The sequence below is a fragment of the Gorilla gorilla genome, chromosome 2 (genome assembly GCF_029281585.2).
Source record: "Gorilla gorilla gorilla isolate KB3781 chromosome 2, NHGRI_mGorGor1-v2.1_pri, whole genome shotgun sequence".
NCBI lineage: Eukaryota > Metazoa > Chordata > Mammalia > Primates > Hominidae > Gorilla > Gorilla gorilla.
This window is the reverse complement of record NC_086017.1, coordinates 9,414,513-9,430,528: the sequence shown is the minus strand read 5'-3', so window position 1 is coordinate 9,430,528 and position 16,016 is coordinate 9,414,513. Positions and strand designations below refer to the sequence as shown.

General features: G+C 55.4%; 1 long non-coding RNA gene across 9 annotated transcripts in view; it reads left to right on the top strand.

Annotated features, from left to right (window-relative positions):
• The window catches only part of LOC134758023 (uncharacterized), a 371,496-nt gene extending 356,001 nt beyond the window's left edge, over window positions 1–15,495 (top strand). For 7 of the 9 annotated variants that reach the window (XR_010132725.1, XR_010132724.1, XR_010132733.1 and 4 more), the window contains 4 exons: window positions 9,007–9,064; window positions 9,158–9,390; window positions 14,602–14,659; window positions 14,783–15,495. This is a non-coding gene — a long non-coding RNA (uncharacterized lncRNA). Of the gene's footprint in view, window positions 1–9,006; window positions 9,065–9,157; window positions 9,391–11,185; window positions 11,244–11,336; window positions 11,567–14,601; window positions 14,660–14,779 lie in introns of those variants that run through there. The other 2 variants (XR_010132727.1, XR_010132726.1) reach the window with 2 other exon arrangements.
• Window positions 15,496–16,016: the final 521 nt, after the last annotated feature.

Here is a 16,016-nt window from a genome sequence, read left to right as displayed (position 1 = left end):
GCTCTGGGCCAGAGCCCAGGTTTAGGGTTGTTTTAGGGTCAGGGCCAGGGCCCAGTGTTAGGGTTGTTTTAGGGTCATGGCCAGGTCCCAGGGTTAGGGTTGTTCTAGGGTTAGGGCCAGGGCCCAGGATTATGGTTGTTTTAGGGTCAGGGCCCATGGTTAGGGTTGTTTTACTGTCAGGGCCCAGGTTTATGATTCTTTTAGGGCTAGGGTCCAGGGTTAGGGTTTTAGGCTCAGGGCCAGGGCCCAGGGTTAGGGTTTTAGGCTCAGGGCCAGGGCCCAGCGTTGGGGTTTCAGGCTCAGGGCCAGAGTCCAAGGTTAGGGTTTTCGGCTCAGCGCCAGGGCCCAGGGTTAGGGTTTTAGGCCCAGGGACAGGGCCCAGGGTTAGGGTTTTAGGCTCAGGGCCAGGGCCCAGGGTTAGGGTTTAAGTGTCAGAGCCCAGGGTTAGGGATTTAGGGTCAGGGCCCAGGTTTAGGGTTTTAGGGTCAGGGCCCAGGGTTAGGGTTTTAGGGTCAGGGCCCAGGTCCCAGGGTTAGGGTTTTAGGGTCAGGGCCCAGGGTTAGGGTTTTAGGGTCAGGGCCCAGGGCCCAGGGTTAGGGTTTTAGGGTCAGGGACCAGGGCCCAGGGTTAGGGTTTTAGGGTCAGGGCCCAGGGCCCAGGGTTAGGGTTTTAGGGTCAGGGACCAGGGCCCAGGGTTAGGGTTTTAGGGTCAGGGCCCAGGGCCCAGGGTTAGGGTTTTAGGGTCAGGGCCCAGGGCCCAGGGTTAGGGTGGTTTTAGTGTTAGGGCCCAGGGTTGGGGGTTGTTTTAGGGTCAGGGCCCAGGGTTAGGGTTGTTTTAGGGTCAGGGCCCACGGTTAGGGTTTTAGGATCAGTGCCAGGGCCCAGGGTTAGGGTTTTAGGCTCAGGGCCAGGGCCCAGGGTTAGGGTTTTAGGCTCAGGGCCAGGGCCCAGGGTTAGGGTTGTTTTAGGGTCAGGGCCAGGGCCCAGGTTTAGGGTTGTTTTAGGGTCAGGGCCAGGGCCCAGGGCTAGGGGTGTTTTAGGGTCAGGACCAGGGCCCAAAGTTAGGGTTGTTTTAGTGTCAGGGTCCAGGGTTAGGGTTTTAGGCTCAGGTCCAGGGCCCAGGGTTAGGGTTTTAGGCTCAGGGCCAGGGCCCAGGGTTAGGGATATTTTAGGGTCAGGGCCAGGGTCCAGGATTAGGGGTGTTTTAGGGTCAGGGCCAGGGCCCAGGGTTAGGGTTGTTTTTGGGTCAGGGCCCAGGGTTAGGGTTGTTTTAGGGTCAGGGCCCAGGGTTAGGGTTTTTTTAGGGTAAGGGCCCAGGGTTAGGGTTGTTATAGGGTCAGGGCCAAGGGTTAGGGTTGTTTTAGGGTCAGGGCCCAGGGTTAGGGTTGTTTTAGGGTCAGGGCCCACGGTTAGGGTTTTATGGTCAGGGCCAGGGCCCAGGGTTAGGGTTTTAGGGTCAGGGCCCGGGGCCCAGGTTTAGGGCTGTAGGCCAGGGCCCGGGGCCCGGTGTTAGGGCTTTAGGGCCAGGGCCCGGGGCCCGGGGTTAGTGCTTTAGGGCCAGGGCCCGGGGCCCGGGGTTAGTGCTTTAGGGCCAGGGCCCGGGGCCCGGGGTTAGTGGTTTAGGGCCAGGGCCCGGGGCCCGGGGTTAGGGCTTTAGGGCCAGGGCCCGGGGCCCGGGGCCCGGGGTTAGGGCTTTAGGGCCAGGGCCCGGGGCCCAGGGCCCGGGGTTAGGGCTTTAGGGCCAGGGCCCGGGGCCCAGGGTTAGGGTTGTTTTAGGGTCAGGGCCAGGGCCCAAAGTTAGGGTTGTTTTAAGGTGACGGCCTAGGGTTTGGGTTGTTTTATGGTCAGGGCCCAGAGTTAGGGTTGTTTTAGGGTTAGGGCCAAGGGTTAGGGTTGTTATTGGGTCTAGGCCAGGGCTCAGGGTTGGCATTGTTTTAGGGTCAGGGCCAGGGCCCAGGGTTAGGGTTGTTTTAGGGTCAGGGCCAGAGCCCAAATTTAGGGTTGTTTTAGGTTCAGAGCCCAGGGTTAGGGTTTTAGGCTCAGGTCCAGGGCCCAGGGTTAGGGATTTAGGCTCTGGGCCAGAGCCCAGGTTTAGGGTTGTTTTAGGGTCAGGGCCAGGGCCCAGTGTTAGGGTTGTTTTAGGGTCATGGCCAGGTCCCAGGGTTAGGGTTGTTCTAGGGTTAGGGCCAGGGCCCAGGATTATGGTTGTTTTAGGGTCAGGGCCCATGGTTAGGGTTGTTTTACTGTCAGGGCCCAGGTTTATGATTCTTTTAGGGCTAGGGTCCAGGGTTAGGGTTTTAGGCTCAGGGCCAGGGCCCAGGGTTAGGGTTTTAGGCTCAGGGCCAGGGCCCAGCGTTGGGGTTTCAGGCTCAGGGCCAGAGTCCAAGGTTAGGGTTTTCGGCTCAGCGCCAGGGCCCAGGGTTAGGGTTTTAGGCCCAGGGACAGGGCCCAGGGTTAGGGTTTTAGGCTCAGGGCCAGGGCCCAGGGTTAGGGTTTAAGTGTCAGAGCCCAGGGTTAGGGATTTAGGGTCAGGGCCCAGGTTTAGGGTTTTAGGGTCAGGGCCCAGGGTTAGGGTTTTAGGGTCAGGGCCCAGGTCCCAGGGTTAGGGTTTTAGGGTCAGGGCCCAGGGTTAGGGTTTTAGGGTCAGGGCCCAGGGCCCAGGGTTAGGGTTTTAGGGTCAGGGACCAGGGCCCAGGGTTAGGGTTTTAGGGTCAGGGCCCAGGGCCCAGGGTTAGGGTTTTAGGGTCAGGGACCAGGGCCCAGGGTTAGGGTTTTAGGGTCAGGGCCCAGGGCCCAGGGTTAGGGTTTTAGGGTCAGGGCCCAGGGCCCAGGGTTAGGGTGGTTTTAGTGTTAGGGCCCAGGGTTGGGGGTTGTTTTAGGGTCAGGGCCCAGGGTTAGGGTTGTTTTAGGGTCAGGGCCCACGGTTAGGGTTTTAGGATCAGTGCCAGGGCCCAGGGTTAGGGTTTTAGGCTCAGGGCCAGGGCCCAGGGTTAGGGTTTTAGGCTCAGGGCCAGGGCCCAGGGTTAGGGTTGTTTTAGGGTCAGGGCCAGGGCCCAGGTTTAGGGTTGTTTTAGGGTCAGGGCCAGGGCCCAGGGCTAGGGGTGTTTTAGGGTCAGGACCAGGGCCCAAAGTTAGGGTTGTTTTAGTGTCAGGGTCCAGGGTTAGGGTTTTAGGCTCAGGTCCAGGGCCCAGGGTTAGGGTTTTAGGCTCAGGGCCAGGGCCCAGGGTTAGGGATATTTTAGGGTCAGGGCCAGGGTCCAGGATTAGGGGTGTTTTAGGGTCAGGGCCAGGGCCCAGGGTTAGGGTTGTTTTTGGGTCAGGGCCCAGGGTTAGGGTTGTTTTAGGGTCAGGGCCCAGGGTTAGGGTTTTTTTAGGGTAAGGGCCCAGGGTTAGGGTTGTTATAGGGTCAGGGCCAAGGGTTAGGGTTGTTTTAGGGTCAGGGCCCAGGGTTAGGGTTGTTTTAGGGTCAGGGCCCACGGTTAGGGTTTTATGGTCAGGGCCAGGGCCCAGGGTTAGGGTTTTAGGGTCAGGGCCCGGGGCCCAGGGTTAGGGCTGTAGGCCAGGGCCCGGGGCCCGGTGTTAGGGCTTTAGGGCCAGGGCCCGGGGCCCGGGGTTAGTGCTTTAGGGCCAGGGCCCGGGGCCCGGGGTTAGTGCTTTAGGGCCAGGGCCCGGGGCCCGGGGTTAGTGGTTTAGGGCCAGGGCCCGGGGCCCGGGGTTAGGGCTTTAGGGCCAGGGCCCGGGGCCCGGGGTTAGGGCTTTAGGGCCAGGGCCCGGGGCCCGGGGTTAGGGCTTTAGGGCCAGGGCCCGGGGCCCGGGGTTAGGGCTTTAGGGCCATGGCCCGGGGCCCGGGGTTAGGGCTTTAGCGTCAGGGCCCGGGCCCCGGGGTTAGGGCTTTAGGGTCAGGGCCCGGGGCCCGGGATTAGGGCTTTAGGGTCAGGGCCCGGGGCCCAGGGTTAGGGTTGTTTTAGGGTCAGGGCCAGGGCCCAAAGTTAGGGTTGTTTTAGGGTCACGGCCCAGGGTTTGGGTTGTTTTAGGATCAGGGCCCAGGGTTAGGGTTGTTTTAGGGTCAGGACCCAGGGTTAGGGTCGTTATAGGGTCAGGGCCAGGGCCCAGGGTTAGCGTTGTTTTAGGGTCAGGGCCATTGCCCAAAGTTAGGGTTGTTTTAGGTTCAGGGCCCAGGGTTAGGGTTTTAGGCTCAGGTCCAGGGCCCAGGGTTAGGGTTTTAGGCTCAGGGCCAGGGCCCAGGTTTAGGGTTTTTTTAGGGTCAGGGCCCAGGGTTAGGGTTGTTTTAGGGTCAGGGCACAGGGTTATGGTTCTTTTAGGGCTAGGGCCCAGGGTTAGGGCTTTAGGGCCTGGGCCCTGGGCCCAGGGTTAGGGCTTTAGGGCCAGGGCCCGGGGCCCAGTGTTAGGGCTATAGGGGCAGGGCACGGGGCTCATGGTTAGGCCTTTAGGGGCAGGACCCGGGGCCCAGGGTTAAGGCTTTAGGGTCAGGGCCCGGGTCCCAGGGTTAGGGCTTTAGGGTCAGGGTCCGGGGCCCAGGGTTAGGGCTTTAGGACCAGGGCCCGGGGCCCAGTGTTCGGACTTTAGGGTCAGGGCCCGGGGCTCAGGGTTAGGGTTGTTTTAGGGTCATGGCCCAGGGTTTTGGTTGTTTTAGGGTCAGGGCCCAGGGTTAGGGTTGTTTTAGGGTCAGGGCCCAGGGTTAGGGTTGTTATAGGGTCAGGGCCAGGGCCCAGGGTTAGCGTTGTTTTAGGGTCAGGGCCAGGGCCCAGGGTTAGGGTTGTTTTAGGGTCAGGGCCAGGGCTCTAAGTTAGGGTTGTTTTAGATTCAGGGCCCAGGGTTAGGGTTTTAGACTCAGGTCCACGGCCCAGGGTTAGGGTTTTAGGCTCAGGGCCAGGGCCCAGGTTTAGGGTTTTTTAGGGTCAGGGCCAGGGCCCAGGGTTAGGGTTGTTTTAGGGTCATGGCCAGGTCCCACGGTTAGGGTTGTTTTAGGGTCATGGCCAGGGCCAGGATTATGGTTGTTTTAGGGTCTGGTCCCAGGGTTAGGGTTGTTTTAGGGTCAGGGCCCAGTGTTAGGTTCTTTTAGGGCTAGGGTCCAGGGTTAGGGTTTTAGGCTCAGGGCCAGGGCCCAGGGTTAGGGTTTTAGGCTCAGGGCCAGGGCCCAGGGTTGGGGTTTCAGGCTCAGGGCCAGAGCCCAAGGTTAGGGTTTTCGGCTCAGGGCCAGGGCCAGGGTTAGGGTTTTAGGCTCAAGGCCAAGGCCCAGGGTTAGGGTTTTAGGCTCAGGGCCAGGGCCCAGGGTTAGGGATTTAGGGTCAGGGCCCAGGGTTAGGGATTTAGGGTCAGGGCCCAGGTTTAGGGTTTTAGGGTCAGGGCCCAGGGTTAGGGTTTTAGGCTCAGGGCCAGGGCCCTGCGTTAGGGTATTAGGCTCAGGGCCAGGGCCCAGGGTTAGGGTTTTAGGCTCATGGTCAGGGCCCAGGGTTAAGGTTTTAGGGTCAGGGCCAGGGCCCAGGGTTAGGGTTTTAGGCTCAGGGCCAGGGCCCAGGGTTAGGGTTTTAGGCTCAGGGCCAGGGCCCAGGGTTAGGGTTTTAGGCTCAGGGTCAGGGCCCAGGGTAAGGGTTTTAAGGTCAGGGCCAGGGCCCAGGGTTAGGGTTTTAGGGTCAGGCCCAGGGCCCAGGGTTAGGGTTTTAGGCTCAGGGCCAGGGCACAGGGTTAGGGTTTTAGGCTCAGGGCCACCCCCTAGGGTTAGGGTTTAAGGCTCAGGGCCAGGGCGCAGTGTTAGGGTTTTAGGGTCAGGGCCAGGGGCCAGGGTTAGGGTTTTACACTCAGTTCCAGGGCCCAGGGTTAGGGTTGTAGGCTCAGTGCCAGGGCCCACGGTTAGGGTTTTAGGCTCAGGGCCAGGGCCCAGGTTTAGCGTTTTAGGGTCAGGGCCCAGGGTTAGGGTTGTTTTAGGGTCAGGGCCCAGGGTTAGGGTTGTTTTAGGGTCAGGGCCCATGGTTAGGGTTTTATGATCAGGGCCAGGGCCCAGGCTTAGGGTTTTAGGGTAAGGGCCAGGGTCCAGGGTTATGGTTTTAGGCTCAGGGCCAGGGCCCAGGGTTAGCGTTTTAGGGTCAGGGCCCAGGGTTAGGGTTGTTTTAGGGTCACGGCCCTGGGTTAGGGTTGTTTTAGTGTCGGGGCCCAGGGTTAGGGTTGTTTTAGGTTAAGGGCCAGGGCCCAGGGTTAGGGTTGTTTTAGGGTCAGGGCCAGGGCCCAGGGTTAGGGTTGTTTTAGGGTCAGGGCCAGGGCCCAGGGTTAGGGTTGTTTTAGGTTGAGGGCCAGGGCCCAGGGGTAGGGTTGTTTTAGCTTGAGGGCCAGGTTCCAGGGTTAGGGTTGTTTTAGGGTCAGGGCCCCGGGTTAGGGATTTAGGCTCAGGGCCAGGGTCCAGGGTTAGGGTTTTAGGGTCAGGGCCCAGGGCCCAGTGTTAGGGTTTTAGTGTCAGGGCCCAGGGCCCAGTGTTAGGGTTTTAGGGTCAGGGCCCAGGACCCAGGGTTAGGGTTTTAGAGTCAGGGCCCAGGGCCCAGGGTTACGGTTTCAGGGTCAGGGCCCAGGGCCCAGGGTTAGGGTTTTAGGGTCAGGGCCCAGGGTTAGGTTTGTTTTAGGGTCAGGGCCCAGGGTTAGGGTTTTAGGGTCAGGGACCAGGGCCCAGGGTTAGGGTTTTAGGTTCAGGGCCCAGGGCCCAGGGTTAGGGTTTTAGGGTCAGGGCCCAGGGTTAGTTTTGTTTTGGGATCAGGGCCCAGGCTTAGGGTTGTTTTAGGGTCAGGGCCCAGGATTAGGGTTGATTCAGGGTCAGGGCCCAGGGTTAGGTTTGTTTCAGGGTCAGTGCCCAGGGTTAGGGTTGTTTCAGGGTCAGGGCCCAGGGTTAGGGTTGTTTCAGGGTCAGGGCCCAGGATTAGGGTTGTTTCAGGGTCAGGGCCCAGGGTTAGGGTTGTTTCAGTGTCAGGGCCCAGGGTTAGGGTTGATTCAGGGTCAGTGCCCAGGGTTAGGGTTGTTTCAGGGTCAGGGCCCAGGGTTAGGCTTGTTTTAGGGTCGGGGCCCAGGGTTAGGGTTGTTTTAGGGTCGGGGCCCAGGGTTAGGGCTGTTTTAGTGTCAGCGGCCAGGGTTAGGGTTGTTTTAGGGTCAGGGCCCAGGGTTAGGGTTGTTTTAGGGTCAGGGCCCAGGGTTAGGGTTGTTTAAGGGTCAGGGCCCAGGGTTAGTGTTGTTTTAGGGTGAGGTCCCAGGGTTAGGGTTGTTTTAGGGTCAGGGCCCGGGGTTAGGGTTGTTTTAGGGTCAGGGCCCGGGGTTGGGGTTGTTTTAGGGTCAGGGGCCACTGTTAGGGTTTTAGGATCAGGGCCAGGGCCCAGGGTTAGCGTTTTAGGGTAAGGGCCATGGCCCAGGGTTAGGATTTTAGGCTCAGGGCCAGGGCCCAATGTTAGGGTTTTATGCTCAGGGCCATTGCCCAGGGTTAGGGTTTTAGGCTCAGGGCCAGGGCCCAGGGTTAGGGTTTTAGGCTCACGGCCAGGGCCCAGGGTTTGGGTTTTAGGGTCAGGGCCAGGGCCCAGGGTTAGGGTTTTAGGCTCAGGGCCAGGGCCGAGGGTTATGGTTTCAGGCTCATGGCCAGGGCCCTGGGTTAGGGTTTTAGGGTCAGGGCCAGGGCCCAGGGTTAAGGTTTTAGGCTCAGGGCCAGTGCCCAGGGTTAGGGTTTTAGGATCAATGCCAGGGCCCAGGGATATGGTTTTAGGCTCAGGGCTAGGGCCCATGATTAGGGTTTTAGGGTTAGGGCCAGTGCCCAGGGTTAGGCTTTTAGGGTCATGGCCTGGGCCCGGGTTAGTGTTTTATGGTCAGGGCCAGGGCCCAGGGTTAGGGTTTTAGGGTCAGGGCCAGGGCCCAGGTTTAGGGTTTTAGGGGCAGGGCCTGGGCCCAGGGTTAGGGTTTTAGGCTCAGGGCCAGGGCCCAGGGTTAGGGTTTTAGGCTCAGGGCCAGGGCCCAGGGTTAGGGTTTTATGCTCGGGGCCAGGGCCCAGGGTTTGGGTTTTAGGGTCAGGTCCAGGGCCCAGGGTTAGGGTTTTAGGCTCAGGGCCAGGGCCCAGGGTTAGGGTTTTATGCTCGGGGCCAGGGCCCAGGGTTAGGGTTTTAGGGTCAGGGCCCAGGGCCCAGGGTTAGGGTTTTAGGCTCAGGGCCAGGGCCCAGGGTTAGGGTTTTAGGATCAGTGCCAGGGCCCAGGGTTAGGGTTTTAGGGTCAGGTCCAGGGCCCAGGGTTAGGGTTTTAGGTTTAGGGCCAGTGCCCAGGGTTAGGGTTTTAGGGTCAGGGCCTGGGCCCAGGGTTAGGGTTTTAGGGTCAGGGCCAGGGCCCAGGGTTAGGGTTTTAGGCTCAGGGCCAGGGCCCAGGGTTAGGGTTTTAGGGTCCGGGCCTGGGCCCAGGGTTAGGTTTTTTGGGTCAGGGCCCAGGGTTAGGGTTTTAGGGTCAGGGCCCAGGGTTAGGGTTTTAGGGTCAGGACCCAGGGTTAGGGTTTTAGGGTCATGGCCCAGGGTTAGGGTTTTAGGGTCAGGGCCCAGGGTTAGGGTGATTTCCAGGAAGTGACCTCACAGTGACTCAAGCTACCACTTACTGTTGATTGTGATGAAATGCCAGCTGAGGCACATGCCTTGGGGGCTAAGTGGTTGCTGCCCTTGACTAGTATGAAGACTGGTGTGGGAAGGGTCGCTTTGGATGCACTTGAGCAGGGGTCCCCAACCCCTGAGCCATGGAGCCGTAAGGAGCCACACAGCAGGTGAGTGGTGTCGAGTGAGGGAGTGAGGGAAGCTTCGTCTGTATTTACAGCCACTCCCCTTTGCTCACATTCCCGCCTGAGCTCCACCTTCTCAGATGAGCAGCAGCATTAGATTCTCATAGGAGAACGCACCCTGTTGTGAACCGTGCATGTGAGGGATCCAGGTTGCGCTGTTCTTATGAGAATCTAATACCTATTGATCTGTCACTTTCTCCCATCACGCTCAGGTGGGACCATCCAGTTTCAGGAAAACAAGCTTAACACGCCCACTGATTCTACATTATGGTGAGTTCTATAATTATTTTATTATATATTCCAGTGTAATAATGGAAATGAAGTCCCTAATAAACGTAAATGTGCTTCAATCTTTTGGCCCAGCTCCTACCTCCCGGCAGCCTCGCCAGGCCCAGAACTCTCTCCAGTCAGCCTCTACAGACCAAGCTCATGACTCACAATGGCCTATTGAGGCCCATACCCTACCTCACGGCAGTCTCCGCAGATGAGCCTACTGCCTCACAACAGCCTCCACAGGCACAGCTCCATCGTTACAATGGCCTCTTTAGACCCAGCTCCTGCCGCCCAGCCTTCTCTCCAGGCCCTGAACTTTCTCTGTAAGTTGAGGTAGCTGGGACTGTAGGTATACATGACGATACTTGGCTAATTTTTAAATTGTTTTGCAGACATGGGGTCTCACTTTGTTGGCCAGGCTGGTGTCAAACTAATGGCCTCAAGTGACCCTTCCACCCCTGCCTCCCATCCTCGAGGTATGTGCCACCACCAGGGGCACTTGTTCAATTTTCTAAAGAAAAAATTTCTAAAGTAAGGCTGTGGGATGATGGCAGGAAGATAAAAGAAAAACAGAAGAATAAGTTAAAACGACTTATTCACACATATTCTTTTGACAGCAAGAAGAACTTTTAGTATATACATTCCTTACAAACAAACAAACGGCAGATAAACAATGTTGTATAGGAACTTTAACACACACTGTACAATATTCCCACTTTGCTGACGTAAGTTATGGAAATTTCGTGGTTTCCTTGAGTGTCGCTACCGGTATCTTGCTTCTCTGATGATTTTTATCAACTTCCTCATCTGTTAACTTCTCTCCAAGGTATGTCATGTCACGACATACTGCCGCTGCACGAACACGGCCAGTGTCTTCCTATTAAACATGTAGAATGCTTTCCTAATTTCTCTTTTTACTCTCTGTCTTTGTGTTCTGCATTTTCCTTACTTTTATTGTCAGAAACTCCAGAAAGTCAATCGTACTAATTTATCACGATTTGCTTTATTAATTTATACTATGCTTATATGGAATTTTGCCCAACAGACCTCATTACAATTTGGGCCAGGGCCCAGGGTTAGGGTTGTTTTAGGGTCAGGGCCAGGGCCCAGGTTAGGGTTGTTTTAGGGTCAGGGCCAGGGCCCAGGGCTAAAGGTGTTTTAGGGTCAGGGCCAGGGCCCAAAGTTAGGGTTGTTTTAGGGTCAGGGCCCAGGGTTAGGGCTTTAGGCTCAGGGCCAGGGCCCAGGGTTAGGGTTTTAGGCTCAGGGCCAGGGCCCAGGGTTAGGGTTTTAGGCTCAGGGCCAGGGCCCAGGGTTTGGGTTTTAGGGTCAGGTCCAGGGCCCAGGGTTAGGGTTTTAGGCTCAGGGCCAGGGCCCAGGGTTAGGGTTTTAGGTTTAGGGCCAGTGCCCAGGGTTAGGGTTTTAGGGTCAGGGCCTGGGCCCAGGGTTAGGGTTTTAGGCTCAGGGCCAGGGCCCAGGGTTAGGGTTTTAGGCTCAGGGCCAGGGCCCAGGGTTAGGGTTTTAGGGTCCGTGCCTGGGCCCAGGGTTAGGTTTTTAGGGTCAGGGCCCAGGGTTAGGGTTTTAGGGTCAGGGCCCAGGGTTAGGGTTTTAGGGTCAGGACCCAGGGTTAGGGTTTTAGGGTCATGGCCCAGGGTTAGGGTTTTAGGGTCAGGGCCCAGGGTTAGGGTGATTTCCAGGAAGTGACCTCACAGTGACTCAAGCTACCACTTACTGTTGATTGTGATGAAATGCCAGCTGAGGCACATGCCTTGGGGGCTAAGTGGTTGCTGCCCTTGACTAGTATGAAGACTGGTGTGGGAAGGGTCGCTTTGGATGCACTTGAGCAGGGGTCCCCAACCCCTGAGCCATGGAGCCGTAAGGAGCCACACAGCAGGTGAGTGGTGTCGAGTGAGGGAGTGAGGGAAGCTTCGTCTGTATTTACAGCCACTCCCCTTTGCTCACATTCCCGCCTGAGCTCCACCTTCTCAGATGAGCAGCAGCATTAGATTCTCATAGGAGAACGCACCCTGTTGTGAACCGTGCATGTGAGGGATCCAGGTTGCGCTGTTCTTATGAGAATCTAATACCTATTGATCTGTCACTTTCTCCCATCACGCTCAGGTGGGACCATCCAGTTTCAGGAAAACGAGCTTAACACGCCCACTGATTCTACATTATGGTGAGTTCTATAATTATTTCATTATATATTCCAGTGTAATAATGGAAATGAAGTGCCTAATAAACGTAAATGTGCTTCAATCTTTTGGCCCAGCTCCTACCTCCCGGCAGCCTCGCCAGGCCCAGAACTCTCTCCAGTCAGCCTCTACAGACCAAGCTCATGACTCACAATGGCCTATTGAGGCCCATACCCTACCTCACGGCAGTCTCCGCAGATGAGCCTACTGCCTCACAACAGCCTCCACAGGCACAGCTCCATCGTTACAATGGCCTCTTTAGACCCAGCTCCTGCCTCCCAGCCTTCTCTCCAGGCCCTGAACTTTCTCCGCAAGTTGAGGTAGCTGGGACTGTAGGTATACATGACGATACTTGGCTAATTTTTAAATTGTTTTGCAGACATGGGGTCTCACTTTGTTGGCCAGGCTGGTGTCAAACTAATGGCCTCAAGTAACCCTTCCACCCCTGCCTCCCATCCTCGAGGTATGTGCCACCACAAGGGGCACTTGTTCAATTTTCTAAAGAAAAAATTTCTAAAGTAAGGCTGTGGGATGATGGCAGGAAGATAAAAGAAAAACAGAAGAATAAGTTAAAATGACTTATTCACACATATTCTTTTGACAGCAAGAAGAACTGTTAGTATATACATTCCTTACAAACCAACGGCAGATAAACAATGTTGTATAGGAACTTCAACGCACACTGTACAATATTCCCACTTTGCTGACATAAGTTATGGAAATTTCGTGGTTTCCTTGAGTGTCGCTACCAGTATTTTGCTTCTCTGATGATTTTTATCAACTTCCTCATCTGTTAACTTCTCTCCAAAGTATGTCATGTCACGACATACTGCCGCTGCAGGAACACGGCCAGTGTCTTCCTATTAAACATGTAGAATGCTTTCCTAATTTCTCTTTTTACTCTCTGTCTTTGTGTTCTGCATTTTCCTTACTTTTATTGTCAGAAACTCCAGAAAGTCAATCGTACTAATTTATCACGATTTGCTTTATTAATTTATACTATGCTTATATGGAATTTTGCCCAACAGACCTCATTACAATTTCTAACCTGTTTTATTTTGTTTTTTTTTTTTTTCTGAGACAGGGTCTCCCTCTGTTGTCTGAGGCTGGAGGGTAGTAGTGCTATCGCAGCTGACTGCAGCCTCAACCTTCCAGGCTGAAGCGATCCTCCCATCTCAACCTCCCACGTGGCTGAGACTACAGGTGCTTGCCACTATGCCCAACTAATATTTGGTATTTTCGTATACGTGGATTCCAGAGGGGTAACAGCGAAACGTGAGTAAGCATGGATTTTGGTATATGCAGAGATGGGGGGCTGTAACTAATTCTGTATACTGAGGGACGGCAACTGTTTATGTTTTTACAATTACGCTGTAGGATACATACTGTTGCATAGCCTTGAAAATAATAATTTTTAGTTGAGCGGAATAATAATAATAATATTGCTAAAAGTAGCAGCTGGCCAGGTGTGGTGGCTCACACTGGTAATCGCAACACTTTGGGAGGCTGAGGCAGGAGGATGGCTTGAGGCCAAGAGTTTGCGATAGGCCTTGGAAACAAAGGGGGAGTCACCATCCCTACAGGAAAATACATGAATTAGCCTAGTGTGGTGGCACGTTCCTGTAGTCCCAGCTACTTGGGAGGCTGAGGTGGGAGGATCACTCAAGCCCAGGGAGGCTGAGACTGCAGTGAGTCATGATCAGGCCTCTGCACTCCAGCCTGGGTGACAGAGTGAGACCCTGTCTCAAAACAACAAAAATGTAGCAGCTAACATCAACTGACCTTTTATACCAGGTGCCTATTGATACCATAGTTTAATTTCTTAGAACTGTTTCTTATTTCACTTACCAACTCTGTCTTCAGTTACTCCCAGATTTTTACTGTGTGTGTACAGATGACCTTTTGTTTAGATTGAATTGTCTCCCCAGAAGTAAGATTACTGTGAGTCATGGTGAATGGACATTCTCATTACCCTTGATGTAAATTGACAGGGTTTTGGGTGCCTCCCAGCTATACTCTTAGCACTTTGGGAGGCTAAGAGAGGAGGATTGCTTGAGGCCAAGAGTTGGAGGAGGCAGTATGGCAGTATGGTGAGACCCTGTCTCCATTATTTTAAAAAATTGACAGGCTTTACCTGGGAAGGCTTATACACAATGTAAACACCCCTCATAGTATAAGAAAGTGCCCATTTCACTGCACCTTTGCCAGCACAGGGTATTATAATTTAGTAAGTCATTTTTTGTTTGATTATTTCAAATAGACAAAAGACCTCATGTTACTTTACTTGTCACATTTCAACATCTTTCCTCAGCTTATTGGCTCTATTTCTTTTCTGTCTGTAAACGGTTTTTGTTGTTTTGTTCTTTGAGACAGGGTCTTGCTCTGTCACCAGGCTGGACTGTAGTGGCATAATCATGCCTCGCTGCAGCCTTGACCTCCCAGGCTCAAACTTCAGCATTCCGAGTAGCTGGGACTACAAGTGTGCACCACCACTCCCAGCTAACTTTTTTCTTTTTTTTGGATAGAGACAGGGTCTCACTGTGTTGTCCAGACCGGTCTCCAGCTCCTGGCCTTAAGCAATCCTCGTGCATTAGCTTCTCAAATTGCTGGAATTTCAGGCATGAGCCACCATGCCTGGCCTGGGCTAGTCCTGTATTCTCTAGAGTTCTCTTTACTTTGTGCTAGCCAATCTCTCATTATGCTGTTCACCTGTTATAATGAATAATTCTCCGTATTAAATTTTAACACTTTAAACTTTTCAGTGGTTTATGCTTCCTGATTGCACTCTGACTAATATGTTAGGAAGGGTCCCAGGAGATAAACCCACACAGATGGGATTTGGGCATAGGTTTGGTTTCCCAGGGGGCAGTGCTGAGCTCTTTGCCAGTGGGAAATGGGATGCTGGTGATTTCCAGGAAGTGACCTCACAATGACTCAAGCTACCACTTACTGTTGATTGTGACGAAATGCCAGCTGAGGCACATGCCTTGGGAGCTAAGTGGTTGCTGCCCTTGACCACTATGAAGACTGGTGTGGGAAGGGTCGCTTTGGATGCACTTGAGCAGGGGTCCCCAACCCCTGAGCCATGGAGCCGTAGGGAGCCACACAGCAGGAGGTGAGTGGTGTTGAGTGAGGGAGTGAGGGAAGCTTCATCTGTATTTACAGCCACTCCGCTTTGCTCACATTCCCGCTTGAGCTCCACCTTCTCAGATGAGCAGCAGCATTAGATTCTCATAGGAGAACGCACCCTGTTGTGAACCGTGCATGTGAGGGATCTAGGTTGCGCTGTTCTTATGAGTATCTAATACCTATTGATCTGTCACTTTCTCCCATCACGCTCAGGTGGGACCATCCAGTTTCAGGAAAACAAGCTTAACACGCCCACTGATTCTACATTATGGTGAGTTGTATAATTATTTTATTATATATTGGATATATAATACGTATATATATATTTATATATATGTAATAATGGAAATAAAGTGCCTAATAAATGTAAATGTGCTTAAATCTTTTTAAGCAGATTCTTCAGGCCCAGCATCTGCCTCACTGTGGACCCCCCAAGCCAAGCTCCCAACCTTTCAGCAGCTTCTACACACCCAGCTCCCGCCTGCCAGTGGCCTCTTCAGGCCCATGGGGCTCATTCCTCACAACAGCCTTTCCAGTCCCAGTTTTTCCCTTCCGGCGGCCTCTCCGGGCTGAGAACCTCCTCAAGTCGGCCTCTCCAGACCCACTTGCACCCTCCAGGCGTCCTCTCCGGGCCAAGCTCCTCTTCCTGGCTGCGTCTCCAGGCCCGACTCCTGCCTCTCAACAACCTCTTTGGACTCAGTGCCTACCCATCTCCTGGCGTCCTTGGTCGGACCACAGCTTCCTCAAGCCAAGCTCCCCAAGCCCAGGTCAGGCCTCACGGTGCCCCCTCCACGATGAGCTCATGCCCTCCAATGGCACCTGCAGGCCCCAAATGGTCTCCGGTCGGTGGGCTCCTCCACGCCAAGCTTGGGCCTCCCGGTGACCTCTGCAGGCCCAAGTTGTCCTGAAGTCAGCATCTCCCGGCCGTGCCTCCCAGCAAGTAAGCAAGCTCTTTTGGCTCAACTCCTGCCCAGCTCCCAACCGCCTTTGTAGGTCCCGAACTTTCTCCAGCCAAGTTCTTTGGGCCTCATTCCTGCAGCCCGGTGGCCTGTACGGGCCCAGCAATGGTTGGAGAATGGCCTCTGCAGGTCCCGCTCTTGCCTCCCAGGGGCCTCTCTAGGCCCAGCTCTCGCCCCCACGGCGGCCACCCGGGTCCAAGTCCCTGCCTGCCTCCCAGCAGCCCACATCCGGCCCAGCTCCTCCCTCACGGTGGCCTGTTGATGCCCATGCCTCTGGTACCCTGCCCAGAGGCATGAGCCCCTGCCACACACTGGCTCCTCCCACGCTGAGAGAGGTCAGCGTGAGCCATTGCCTCACACCGGCCCCTCCCACGCTGAGAGAGGTCAGCGTGAGCCCCTTGCCTCACACCGGCCCCTCCCACGCTGAGAGAGGTCGGCGTGAGCCCTTGACTCACACCGGACCCTCCCACGGTGAGAGAGGTCAGCGTCACCCCCTTGCCTCACACCGGCCCCTCCCACGCTGAGAGAGGTCGGCGTGAGCCCTTGCCTCACACCGGACCCTCCCACGGTGAGAGAGGTCAGCGTCAGCCCCTTGCCTCACACCGGCCCCTCCCACGCTGAGAGAGGTCGGCGTGAGCCCCTTGCCTCACACCGGCCCCTCCCACGCTG